Source organism: Octopus bimaculoides, chromosome 30 (genome assembly GCF_046866305.1).
Source record: "Octopus bimaculoides isolate indiv1 chromosome 30, ASM4686630v1, whole genome shotgun sequence".
NCBI classification, from domain to species: Eukaryota; Metazoa; Mollusca; class Cephalopoda; order Octopoda; family Octopodidae; genus Octopus; species Octopus bimaculoides.
The window spans coordinates 18936349-18951004 of NC_142957.1; positions in this window are offsets into that span (position 1 = coordinate 18936349).

Genomic DNA, 14656 nt, shown 5'->3' on the forward strand with positions numbered 1-14656 from the left:
CGCACGCTTATCTGACACAAACCACGGACGGTGTAGGGGAGACAACTCGTACATTCCCCAAATAACTTAGAAACAACAATCAGGAATTCAGCCGACAACAGAAAGTCGGAGACTTAACCCTCGACATGGTTACTTCGATCAGAGAGGGTGGGTCGGTTCTGGATTGTCGAATGCTTTTCATAGACTTCCTTTAAATATACCTTGCTAGACATCAATCCGTCTCTTGTCGCACTCAATCAGTAAAGCTAGCTGCATGTCTTTCGTCCCAGGAACCATACGAAATATATGGTTTCTTGTTAATGTTCCTTTCTTTCTTTTACTTGTTTCATTCATTAGACTGCGGCCAAGCTGGAGCACCGGTTAGAAGGGCTTTTTTTTTCCTAGTCAAATTGTTATGTATTCTTTTGGTTCGTGTTGGGATAATAAACAACTCACTGAAGGCGGTATTATTATTTCTACGTGTTTATTTACTTGGCATGTTTACAAACAATATATACATATATCTATACATATAGCTAGTGATATACACTGCGTATCTGCCTTAGACACGGTTCATACTGCTTAGTAGATGCGCTTAACAAAATAGTACTACTAGGGGGTAGGTGGATGTATTCATATATACGTATACCTTCGCATGCATATAGATATGAATGTGTAACATCCCTACTTCTTGAGAAAAAAAAAGGATCTTTTAGCAATGAAAAGAATAGAAGAAGTCTCCCTTATACTAATGGATTGTCAGCGCAAGGGTGGCAATCCGGCAGCAGAAACTGTGAGATTATTCTGCCCACACAAATGGTTTTCTGCTTTCTAATCTAGCAGAAATAGTTGTTTTATTATTTTTTTTCTCTGGTGAAATGTTCGGTCTCCATCTGGTGGATCTTGTGCTCTGCACTGGTGTCTCAGGTGTGTCGTTGGGCTGCTGATGAGAGTGGTTGGTGCCTGTTGGGGTGATGATTCTGTGGAAACACGGATTCTGTTGGTGCCGTCATCTGCTGTGCATGTTGTGGTTCTTGTTGGTGTTGTCACTGGTGCTTCAGGTGTTGCACAGGTTATCCTCGATAGCTTTGGTGTTGGGTGGATGTGGGCCCTGTTACGTCTCAGCTGCCTACAAGATTCAGTTTCTATTCTGTATGGTCTTAGTGGCTCGACAAAAGACACTAATAGAATAAGTTCCAAGCTTTAAGAAAAGCGTTGGAATCGATTTATTCAGCAGGATGACGATTCAGTGATTGAAACAAGACATAAAAGAAATAATAATAATTGCTTCTAATACAGGCACAAGGACTGAAATTGTAGGTTGGGGTGGTGGGGTAAAATCGATCTTATCGATCTCCGAAAGGATGAAAAGTAAAGCCGACCTCTTCGGGATTCGAAACTCTGAAAATGAAGGATTGCAACTAAAACCTGCCAACAGAAAACCCTTAAATTTTAGTTCTATTTTATTTTGTTTTAGAAAGACTGAAAGATTAGGCTATCTTTCGATTTGATGTGAGAAAACATTAGAGTTCGGGTTAGCCGATTAGATGTGTGTGTATATATATATATATATATATATATATATATATATATATATATATATATATATATATATATATATATATATATATATGTATATATATATATATATTTATATATATATATATATATTAATGTGTCCAACTTGTTAAAATTCCATTTATTTCTTTGTGCAGCTGAAGATGGCATTGCATTTAAGTTGATGTAATGATTGCCTTGTTCAATTAAATAGAGCCATTTGAAATGGTCATACTGCATTACTACTTGATATCCTGTTGCTTATTTTGATATATATATATATACATGTAATTATGTAACGGGTGTGTGTAGGGTCACCAAATATGATTCTAAAGTACACATCAGAGTTACCATTTGTAGTGTAAATTACTTGATGTAGAAATAGCGATTCTTGTTCTGCATCAGGGTCGCCATATGTAGAGGGTTTTACATTTAAGTAGGCATATGTGAGTGTGTCTTGTACGTGTATATAGGCAAAGGTGTGAATTGACAGGATGAGTGATGTGTGCCCATATGAATGTATATATATGTGTGTGTGTGTGTGTGTGTGTGTGTGTGTGTGTATGTATACATGCGAACACACACATATGTATTTATGTGTGTGGGTGTGTGTTTCGGTGTAAGCAGCCATCAAAACTAGAGACGAGAATCTCACCCCCACCAAATTCTTAACCATTCCAACAAACTTGACTGCTATAGCCAGCCATCAAACATCACACATTTTAAGGCGATTCAGTTCAATACCATAGCCCACTGCATGGTTCTGGGTTCAGTTCCACTGCATGGGACCTTGGGAAAGTGACTTCAACTGTAGCCTTGGGACAATCAAAGCCTTGTGAGTGGATTTGGTAGATGGAAACTGAAAGTAGCCCATCATATATATGTATATATATATATATATATATATATATATATATATATATATATATATATATTGTGTGTGTGTGTCATTGCTTATCCCGCACCACTGCTTGACAACTGGTGTTGGTGTGTTTACATCCCTGTAACTTAGTGGTTAAGCAAAAGTGACCGATAAATTAAGTTCTAGGCTTCAAGAAAATGTAAGTGCACAATAAGTACAAAACACTTTGTTTCACTTCGCCCCAGTCCACTCAGAGGAAACGGATCTTTTTAGCTTAGGGTTCAGGAAGGATCTTTAAACCTTTGATCCCATCAACAAAGTAAATTTAATCAATAGCTTGAATATCATCATCATCATCATTGTCATCATGACTTTGCGTTCCCATGTTCCATGCTGGCATTGAGCTGGTTGGTTTCACCAGGATCTTGTGAAACCAAGGACCACTTTATGCTCCAATGTCTGCTTTGCCATGGTCTTCTACAGCTCGATTCCCTTCCAAACACCAAACACTTTACAGAGTGTGCAGGGTGCGTTTTTCATGTGGCACCAGTGAGGTCCCCAAATAACATGCAAGACAAGGTCCCTCAACTGAGGGTGGAGATTAGCATGGAGGCAAGTGGCTTTGTACCAGTTGGTGACTGGTTATAACACAGCTAAGTACTTTGGATGAATTAATATTCCTATAAAACATCCCAGAGATGATTGGAATAAAACTAGAAGAGCAACAATACCTTGTGACTCCTTCATTGGTTTGTAGAATTACCAGTTAAGTGCTGTAGGGGATTCAATATTTTTACAAAAACATCCTAGATGTGAATAGAATTAGAATAGAAGACTAAGAGCTACCTACAGGCTCCCTCAATGGTTTGTTTAAGTAGCAGTTAAGTTCTGTGGGTGATTTAATATTTCTAGGTTTCAAGATATGAATGGAAGGCTACCTAGAGGCTCGTTCGTTAGTTTGCATAAGTAGCAGTTAAGTAGTATTAATGTGAAACATCCTAGATATCAATGTAATTATATTAGAAGACTAAATCTGCTTAGAGGCTCCTTGAACGGTGTGTGTGTGAGTTGATGTAATGATTGCATTGTTCAATTAAATGGAGCCATTTGAAATGGTCATACTGCATTACTACTTGATATCCTGTTGCTTATTTTGATATATATATATATATATATATATATACATATATATATATATATATATATATATATATATATATATATATATATATATATATATATACATGTAATTATGTAACGGGTGTGTGTAGGGTCACCAAATATGATTCTAAAGTACACATCAGAGTTACCATTTGTAGTGTAAGTTACTTGATGTAGAAATAGCGATTCTTGTTCTGCATCAGGGTCGCCATATGTAGAGGGTTGAAAGTAGAATGAGACAGTGTAATAACAACAATGATGAGAAAAGAAAAATATTCATAAATTTTATTTGCCAGCAGTGGTTAGTAACACAAGAATAGCAGTAGTCATTTTTAGTAACAATGACACAATGTGTGTTGCTCTCACCTTCTTAGTGTGCTTTGGAAGTTGTGTGTGGAAGCCAAGTTAATAGTCTGCAGACAGTGAAGAAGAAAAGGTAAGAATTGTAGTGTCCCTTTCAGCTGATGCTCTCGCTTAGATTGCTGAAAAACCAAAAAAAGGGAGAAGCCAACCCTTCAATTGATTACATAGGGCAGGGGTTTTCAAACTTTTTGACTTGGGGACCCCTTTATATTTCAGGCTTTACCTTAGGGACCCCCTCATAAACGCTTATGAAATTTATACATAAATATTTGCTTAAAATAACATATATTTTTACATTTATTTATTTAACAGTGTTTAACAAATAGGTTTATTGTCAATTAAAAGATTTTGATTATAAAACATGTATAAAATCAAATTGCCCATAAAAAGTATTTGCTGTCCATGGAACCCCTGTCTTGTCCTTGCGGACCACAGTTTGAAAACCCCTGACATAAGGCACTGCTCCCCAACCTATTTTCATTTGCGGTTTACTTATATTCTTTTCAAAATTCGGTGGTACACCTGCATAGAAAATATAACTAAAAGTATAGGACAAAAAATGATATTCAGGTTTCACTGTCACACACCTTGCATCGTGTTGTGGCACACCGGTGTGCCATGGCCTACTGGTTGCAGAGCACTGATATAAAATATTGCCAGGAATTAGGTCAAACCCGAAACAATGGATTGACCTTCCTACGACCACTGGAGGTCCACAGAGGCCAGGCGTTTCTCATTAATTTCCCAGCATGTGCATGTGTGTATATATGTGTGTGTGTGTGTGTTGAAATATAGATGGATGCCTATATGTACATATGCAAACAGCACAAGTGCATATATAAGTAGGCATATGTGAGTGTGTCTTGTACGTGTATATAGGCAAAGGTGTGAATTGACAGGATGAGTGATGTGTGCCCATATGAATGTATATATATGTGTGTGTGTGTGTGTGTGTGTGTGTATGTATACATGCGAACACACACATATGTATTTATGTGTGTGGGTGTGTGTTTCGGTGTAAGCAGCCATCAAACCTAGAGACGAGAATCTCACCCTCACCAAATTCTTAACCATACCATCAAACTTGACTGCTATAGCCAGCCATCAAACATCACACATTTTAAGGCGATTCGGTTCAATACCATAGCCCACTGCATGGTTGTGGGTTCAGTCCCACTGCATGGGACCTTGGGAAAGTGACTTCAACTGTAGCCTTGGGACAATCAAAGCCTTGTGAGTGGATTTGGAAGATGGAAACTGAAAGTAGCCCATCATATATATGTATATATATATATATATATATATATATATATATATATATATATATATATATATATATATATATATATATATATATATATATATATATATATATATATATATATATTTGTGTGTGTGTGTCATTGCTTATCCCGCACCACTGCTTGACAACTGGTGTTGGTGTGTTTACATCCCTGTAACTTAGTGGTTAAGCAAAAGTGACCGATAAATTAAGTTCTAGGCTTCAAGAAAATGTAAGTGCACAATAAGTACAAAACACTTTGTTTCACTTCGCCCCAGTCCACTCAGGGGAAACGGATCTTTTTAGCTTAGGGTTCAGGAAGGATCTTTAAACCTTTGATCCCATCAACAAAGTAAATTTAATCAATAGCTTGAATATCATCATCATCATCATTGTCATCATGACTTTGCGTTCCCATGTTCCATGCTGGCATTGGGCTGGTTGGTTTCACCAGGATCTTGTGAAACCAAGGACCACTTTATGCTCCAATGTCTGCTTTGCCATGGTCTTCTACAGCTCGATTCCCTTCCAAACACCAAACACTTTACAGAGTGTGCAGGGTGCGTTTTTCATGTGGCACCAGTGAGGTCCCCAAATAACATGCAAGACAAGGTCCCTCAACTGAGGGTGGAGATTAGCATGGAGGCAAGTGGCTTTGTACCAGTTGGTGACTGGTTATAACACAGCTAAGTACTTTGGATGAATTAATATTCCTATAAAACATCCCAGAGATGATTGGAATAAAACTAGAAGAGCAACAATACCTTGTGACTCCTTCATTGGTTTGTAGAATTACCAGTTAAGTGCTGTAGGGGATTCAATATTTTTACAAAAACATCCTAGATGTGAATAGAATTAGAATAGAAGATTATTAAGAGCTACCTACAGGCTCCCTCAATGGTTTGTTTAAGTAGCAGTTAAGTTCTGTGGGTGATTTAATATTTCTAGATTTCAAGATATGAATGGAAGGCTACCTAGAGGCTCCTTCGCTAGTTTGCATAAGTAGCAGTTAAGTAGTATTAATGTGAAACATCCTAGATATCAATGGAATTACATTAGAAGACTAAATCTGCTTAGAGGCTCCTTGAACGGTGTGTGTGAGTTGATGTAATGATTGCATTGTTCAATTAAATGGAGGCATTTGAAATGGTCATACTGCATTACTACTTGATATCCTGTTGCTTATTTTGATATATATATATACACATGTAATTATGTAACGGGTGTGTGTAGGGTCACCAAATATGATTCTAAAGTACACATCAGAGTTACCATTTGTAGTGTAAGTTACTTGATGTAGAAATAGCGGTTCTTGTTCTGCATCAGGGTCGCCATATGTAGAGGGTTGAAAGTAGAATGAGACAGTGTAATAACAACAATGATGAGAAAAGAAAAATATTCATAAATTTTATTTGCCAGCAGTGGTTAGTAACACAAGAATAGCAGTAGTCACTTTTAGTAACAATGACACAATATGTGTTGCTCACACCTTCTTAGTGTGCTTTGGAAGTTGTGTGTGGAAGCCAAGTTAATAGTCTGCAGACAGAGAAGAAGAAAAGGTAAGAATTATAGTGTCCCTTTCAGCTGATGCTCTCGCTTAGATTGCTGAAAAACCAAAAAAGGGAGAAGCCAACCCTTCAATTGATTACATAGGGCAGGGGTTTTCAAACTTTTTGACTTGGGGACCCCTTTATATTTCAGGCTTTACCTTAGGGACCCCCTCATAAACGCTTATGAAATTTATACATAAATATTTGCTTAAAATAACATATATTTTTACATTTATTTATTTAACAGTGTTTAACAAATAGGTTTATTGTCAATTAAAAGATTTTGATTATAAAACATGTATAAAATCAAATTGCCCATAAAAAGTATTTGCTGTCCATGGAACCCCTGTCTTGTCCTTGCGGACCACAGTTTGAAAACCCCTGACATAAGGCACTGCTCCCCAACCTATTTTCATTTGCGGTTTACTTATATTCTTTTCAAAATTCGGTGGTACACCTGCATAGAAAATATAACTAAAAGTATAGGACAAAAAATGATATTCAGGTTTCACTGTCACACACCTTGCATCGTGTTGTGGCACACCGGTGTGCCATGGCCTACTGGTTGCAGAGCACTGATATAAAATATTGCCAGGAATTAGGTCAAACCCGAAACAATAGATTGACCTTCCTACGACCACTGGAGGTCCACAGAGGCCAGGCGTTTCTCATTAATTTCCCAGCATGTGCATGTGTGTATATGTGTGTGTGTGGGTGTGTTGAAATATAGATGGATGCCTATATGTACATATGCAAACAGCACAAGTGCATATATAAGTAGGCATATGTGAGTGTGTCTTGTATGTTAATATAGGCGAAGGTGTGAATTGACAGGATGAGTGATGTGTGCCCATATGAATGTATATATATATGTGTGTGTGTGTGTGTGTGTGTATGTATACATGCGAACACACACATATGTATTTATGTGTGTGGGTGTGTGTTTCGGTGTAAGCAGCCATCAAACCTAGAGACGGGAATCTCACCCCCACCAAATTCTTAACCATTCCATCAAACTTGACTGCTATAGCCAGCCATCAAACATCACACATTTTAAGGCAATTCGGTTCAATACCATAGCCCACTGCATGGTTCTGGGTTCAGTCCCACTGCATGGGACCTTGGGAAAGTGACTTCAACTGTAGCCTTGGGACAATCAAAGCCTTGTGAGTGGATTTGGTAGATGGAAACTGAAAGTAGCCCATTATATATATGTATATATTTATATATATATATATATATATATATATATATATATATATATATATATATATATATATATATATATATACATAGATATATATATATATATATATATATATATACACACACACACATAAATATATATATATATATATTTGTGTGTGTGTGTGTGATTGCTTATCCCGCACCACTATTTGATAACTGGTGTTGGTGTGTTTACATCCCTGTAACTTAGTGGTTAAGCAAAAGTGACCGATAAATTAAGTTCTAGGCTTCAAGAAAATGTAAGTGCACAATAAGTACAAAACACTTTGTTTCACTTCGCCCCAGTCCACTCAGGGGAAACGGATCTTTTTAGCTTAGGGTTCAGGAAGGATCTTTAAACCTTTGATCCCATCAACAAAGTAAATTTAATCAATAGCTTGAATATCATCATCATCATCATTGTCATCATGACTTTGCGTTCCCATGTTCCATGCTGGCATTGGGCTGGTTGGTTTCACCAGGATCTTGTGAAACCAAGGACCACTTTATGCTCCAATGTCTGCTTTGCCATGGTCTTCTACAGCTCGATTCCCTTCCAAACACCAAACACTTTACAGAGTGTGCAGGGTGCGTTTTTCATGTGGCACCAGTGAGGTCCCCAAATAACATGCAAGACAAGGTCCCTCAACTGAGGGTGGAGATTAGCATGGAGGCAAGTGGCTTTGTACCAGTTGGTGACTGGTTATAACACAGCTAAGTACTTTGGATGAATTAATATTCCTATAAAACATCCCAGAGATGATTGGAATAAAACTAGAAGAGCAACAATACCTTGTGACTCCTTCATTGGTTTGTAGAATTACCAGTTAAGTGCTGTAGGGGATTCAATAGTTTTACAAAAACATCCTAGATGTGAATAGAATTAGAATAGAAGACTAAGAGCTACCTACAGGCTCCCTCAATGGTTTGTTTAAGTAGCAGTTAAGTTCTGTGGGTGATTTAATATTTCTAGGTTTCAAGATATGAATGGAAGGCTACCTAGAGGCTCGTTCGTTAGTTTGCATAAGTAGCAGTTAAGTAGTATTAATGTGAAACATCCTAGATATCAATGTAATTATATTAGAAGACTAAATCTGCTTAGAGGCTCCTTGAACGGTGTGTGTGTGAGTTGATGTAATGATTGCATTGTTCAATTAAATGGAGCCATTTGAAATGGTCATACTGCATTACTACTTGATATCCTGTTGCTTATTTTGATATATATATATATATATATATATACATATATATATATAGATATTTATATATATATATATATATATATATATATATATATATATATATATATATATATATATATATATATATATATATATATATATATATATATATATATATATATATATATATACATGTAATTATGTAACGGGTGTGTGTAGGGTCACCAAATATGATTCTAAAGTACACATCAGAGTTACCATTTGTAGTGTAAGTTACTTGATGTAGAAATAGCGATTCTTGTTCTGCATCAGGGTCGCCATATGTAGAGGGTTGAAAGTAGAATGAGACAGTGTAATAACAACAATGATGAGAAAAGAAAAATATTCATAAATTTTATTTGCCAGCAGTGGTTAGTAACACAAGAATAGCAGTAGTCATTTTTAGTAACAATGACACAATGTGTGTTGCTCTCACCTTCTTAGTGTGCTTTGGAAGTTGTGTGTGGAAGCCAAGTTAATAGTCTGCAGACAGTGAAGAAGAAAAGGTAAGAATTGTAGTGTCCCTTTCAGCTGATGCTCTCGCTTAGATTGCTGAAAAACCAAAAAAAGGGAGAAGCCAACCCTTCAATTGATTACATAGGGCAGGGGTTTTCAAACTTTTTGACTTGGGGACCCCTTTATATTTCAGGCTTTACCTTAGGGACCCCCTCATAAACGCTTATGAAATTTATACATAAATATTTGCTTAAAATAACATATATTTTTACATTTATTTATTTAACAGTGTTTAACAAATAGGTTTATTGTCAATTAAAAGATTTTGATTATAAAACATGTATAAAATCAAATTGCCCATAAAAAGTATTTGCTGTCCATGGAACCCCTGTCTTGTCCTTGCGGACCACAGTTTGAAAACCCCTGACATAAGGCACTGCTCCCCAACCTATTTTCATTTGCGGTTTACTTATATTCTTTTCAAAATTCGGTGGTACACCTGCATAGAAAATATAACTAAAAGTATAGGACAAAAAATGATATTCAGGTTTCACTGTCACACACCTTGCATCGTGTTGTGGCACACTGGTGTGCCATGGCCTACTGGTTGCAGAGCACTGATATAAAATATTGCCAGGAATTAGGTCAAACCCGAAACAATGGATTGACCTTCCTACGACCACTGGAGGTCCACAGAGGCCAGGCGTTTCTCATTAATTTCCCAGCATGTGCATGTGTGTATATGTGTGTGTGTGTGTGTGTTGAAATATAGATGGATGCCTATATGTACATATGCAAACAGCACAAGTGCATATATAAGTAGGCATATGTGAGTGTGTCTTGTACGTGTATATAGGCAAAGGTGTGAATTGACAGGATGAGTGATGTGTGCCCATATGAATGTATATATATGTGTGTGTGTGTGTGTGTGTGTGTATGTATACATGCGAACACACACATATGTATTTATGTGTGTGGGTGTGTGTTTCGGTGTAAGCAGCCATCAAACCTAGAGACGGGAATCTCACCCCCACCAAATTCTTAACCATTCCATCAAACTTGACTGCTATAGCCAGCCATCAAACATCACACATTTTAAGGCAATTCGGTTCAATACCATAGCCCACTGCATGGTTCTGGGTTCAGTCCCACTGCATGGGACCTTGGGAAAGTGACTTCAACTGTAGCCTTGGGACAATCAAAGCCTTGTGAGTGGATTTGGAAGATGGAAACTGAAAGTAGCCCATCATATATATGTATATATATATATATATATATATATATATATATATATATATATTTGTGTGTGTGTGTCATTGCTTATCCCGCACCACTGCTTGACAACTGGTGTTGGTGTGTTTACATCCCTGTAACTTAGTGGTTAAGCAAAAGTGACCGATAAATTAAGTTCTAGGCTTCAAGAAAATGTAAGTGCACAATAAGTACAAAACACTTTGTTTCACTTCGCCCCAGTCCACTCAGAGGAAACGGATCTTTTTAGCTTAGGGTTCAGGAAGGATCTTTAAACCTTTGATCCCATCAACAAAGTAAATTTAATCAATAGCTTGAATATCATCATCATCATCATTGTCATCATGACTTTGCGTTCCCATGTTCCATGCTGGCATTGGGCTGGTTGGTTTCACCAGGATCTTATGAAACCAAGGACCACTTTATGCTCCAATGTCTGCTTTGCCATGGTCTTCTACAGCTCGATTCCGTTCCAAACACCAAACACTTTACAGAGTGTGCAGGGTGCGTTTTTCATGTGGCACCAGTGAGGTCCCCAAATAACATGCAAGACAAGGTCCCTCAACTGAGGGTGGAGATTAGCATGGAGGCAAGTGGCTTTGTACCAGTTGGTGACTGGTTATAACACAGCTAAGTACTTTGGATGAATTAATATTCCTATAAAACATCCCAGAGATGATTGGAATAAAACTAGAAGAGCAACAATACCTTGTGACTCCTTCATTGGTTTGTAGAATTACCAGTTAAGTGCTGTAGGGGATTCAATATTTTTACAAAAACATCCTAGATGTGAATAGAATTAGAATAGAAGATTATTAAGAGCTACCTACAGGCTCCCTCAATGGTTTGTTTAAGTAGCAGTTAAGTTATGTGGGTGATTTAATATTTCTAGATTTCAAGATATGAATGGAAGGCTACCTAGAGGCTCCTTCGCTAGTTTGCATAAGTAGCAGTTAAGTAGTATTAATGTGAAACATCCTAGATATCAATGGAATTACATTAGAAGACTAAATCTGCTTAGAGGCTCCTTGAACGGTGTGTGTGAGTTGATGTAATGATTGCATTGTTCAATTAAATGGAGGCATTTGAAATGGTCATACTGCATTACTACTTGATATCCTGTTGCTTATTTTGATATATATATATACACATGTAATTATGTAACGGGTGTGTGTAGGGTCACCAAATATGATTCTAAAGTACACATCAGAGTTACCATTTGTAGTGTAAGTTACTTGATGTAGAAATAGCGGTTCTTGTTCTGCATCAGGGTCGCCATATGTAGAGGGTTGAAAGTAGAATGAGACAGTGTAATAACAACAATGATGAGAAAAGAAAAATATTCATAAATTTTATTTGCCAGCAGTGGTTAGTAACACAAGAATAGCAGTAGTCACTTTTAGTAACAATGACACAATATGTGTTGCTCACACCTTCTTAGTGTGCTTTGGAAGTTGTGTGTGGAAGCCAAGTTAATAGTCTGCAGACAGAGAAGAAGAAAAGGTAAGAATTATAGTGTCCCTTTCAGCTGATGCTCTCGCTTAGATTGCTGAAAAACCAAAAAAGGGAGAAGCCAACCCTTCAATTGATTACATAGGGCAGGGGTTTTCAAACTTTTTGACTTGGGGACCCCTTTATATTTCAGGCTTTACCTTAGGGACCCCCTCATAAACGCTTATGAAATTTATACATAAATATTTGCTTAAAATAACATATATTTTTACATTTATTTATTTAACAGTGTTTAACAAATAGGTTTATTGTCAATTAAAAGATTTTGATTATAAAACATGTATAAAATCAAATTGCCCATAAAAAGTATTTGCTGTCCATGGAACCCCTGTCTTGTCCTTGCGGACCACAGTTTGAAAACCCCTGACATAAGGCACTGCTCCCCAACCTATTTTCATTTGCGGTTTACTTATATTCTTTTCAAAATTCGGTGGTACACCTGCATAGAAAATATAACTAAAAGTATAGGACAAAAAATGATATTCAGGTTTCACTGTCACACACCTTGCATCGTGTTGTGGCACACCGGTGTGCCATGGCCTACTGGTTGCAGAGCACTGATATAAAATATTGCCAGGAATTAGGTCAAACCCGAAACAATGGATTGACCTTCCTACGACCACTGGAGGTCCACAGAGGCCAGGCGTTTCTCATTAATTTCCCAGCATGTGCATGTGTGTATATGTGTGTGTGTGGGTGTGTTGAAATATAGATGGATGCCTATATGTACATATGCAAACAGCACAAGTGCATATATAAGTAGGCATATGTGAGTGTGTCTTGTATGTTTATATAGGCGAAGGTGTGAATTGACAGGATGAGTGATGTGTGCCCATATGAATGTATATATATATGTGTGTGTGTGTGTGTGTGTATGTATACATGCGAACACACACATATGTATTTATGTGTGTGGGTGTGTGTTTCGGTGTAAGCAGCCATCAAACCTAGAGACGGGAATCTCACCCCCACCAAATTCTTAACCATTCCATCAAACTTGACTGCTATAGCCAGCCATCAAACATCACACATTTTAAGGCAATTCGGTTCAATACCATAGCCCACTGCATGGTTCTGGGTTCAGTCCCACTGCATGGGACCTTGGGAAAGTGACTTCAACTGTAGCCTTGGGACAATCAAAGCCTTGTGAGTGGATTTGGTAGATGGAAACTGAAAGTAGCCCATTATATATATGTATATATTTATATATATATATATATATATATATATATATATATATATATATATATATATATATATATATACATAGATATATATATATATATATATATATATATATATATATATACACACACACACATAAATATATATATATATATATTTGTGTGTGTGTGTGTGATTGCTTATCCCGCACCACTATTTGATAACTGGTGTTGGTGTGTTTACATCCCTGTAACTTAGTGGTTAAGCAAAAGTGACCGATAAATTAAGTTCTAGGCTTCAAGAAAATGTAAGTGCACAATAAGTACAAAACACTTTGTTTCACTTCGCCCCAGTCCACTCAGGGGAAACGGATCTTTTTAGCTTAGGGTTCAGGAAGGATCTTTAAACCTTTGATCCCATCAACAAAGTAAATTTAATCAATAGCTTGAATATCATCATCATCATCATTGTCATCATGACTTTGCGTTCCCATGTTCCATGCTGGCATTGGGCTGGTTGGTTTCACCAGGATCTTGTGAAACCAAGGACCACTTTATGCTCCAATGTCTGCTTTGCCATGGTCTTCTACAGCTCGATTCCGTTCCAAACACCAAACACTTTACAGAGTGTGCAGGGTGCGTTTTTCATGTGGCACCAGTGAGGTCCCCAAATAACATGCAAGACAAGGTCCCTCAACTGAGGGTGGAGATTAGCATGGAGGCAAGTGGCTTTGTACCAGTTGGTGACTGGTTATAACACAGCTAAGTACTTTGGATGAATTAATATTCCTATAAAACATCCCAGAGATGATTGGAATAAAACTAGAAGAGCAACAATACCTTGTGACTCCTTCATTGGTTTGTAGAATTACCAGTTAAGTGCTGTAGGGGATTCAATATTTTTACAAAAACATCCTAGATGTGAATAGAATTAGAATAGAAGACTAAGAGCTACCTACAGGCTCCCTCAATAGTTTGTTTAAGTAGCAGTTAAGTTCTGTGGGTGATTTAATATTTCTAGATTTCAAGATATGAATGGAAGGCTACCTAGAGGTTCGTTCGTTAGTTTGCAT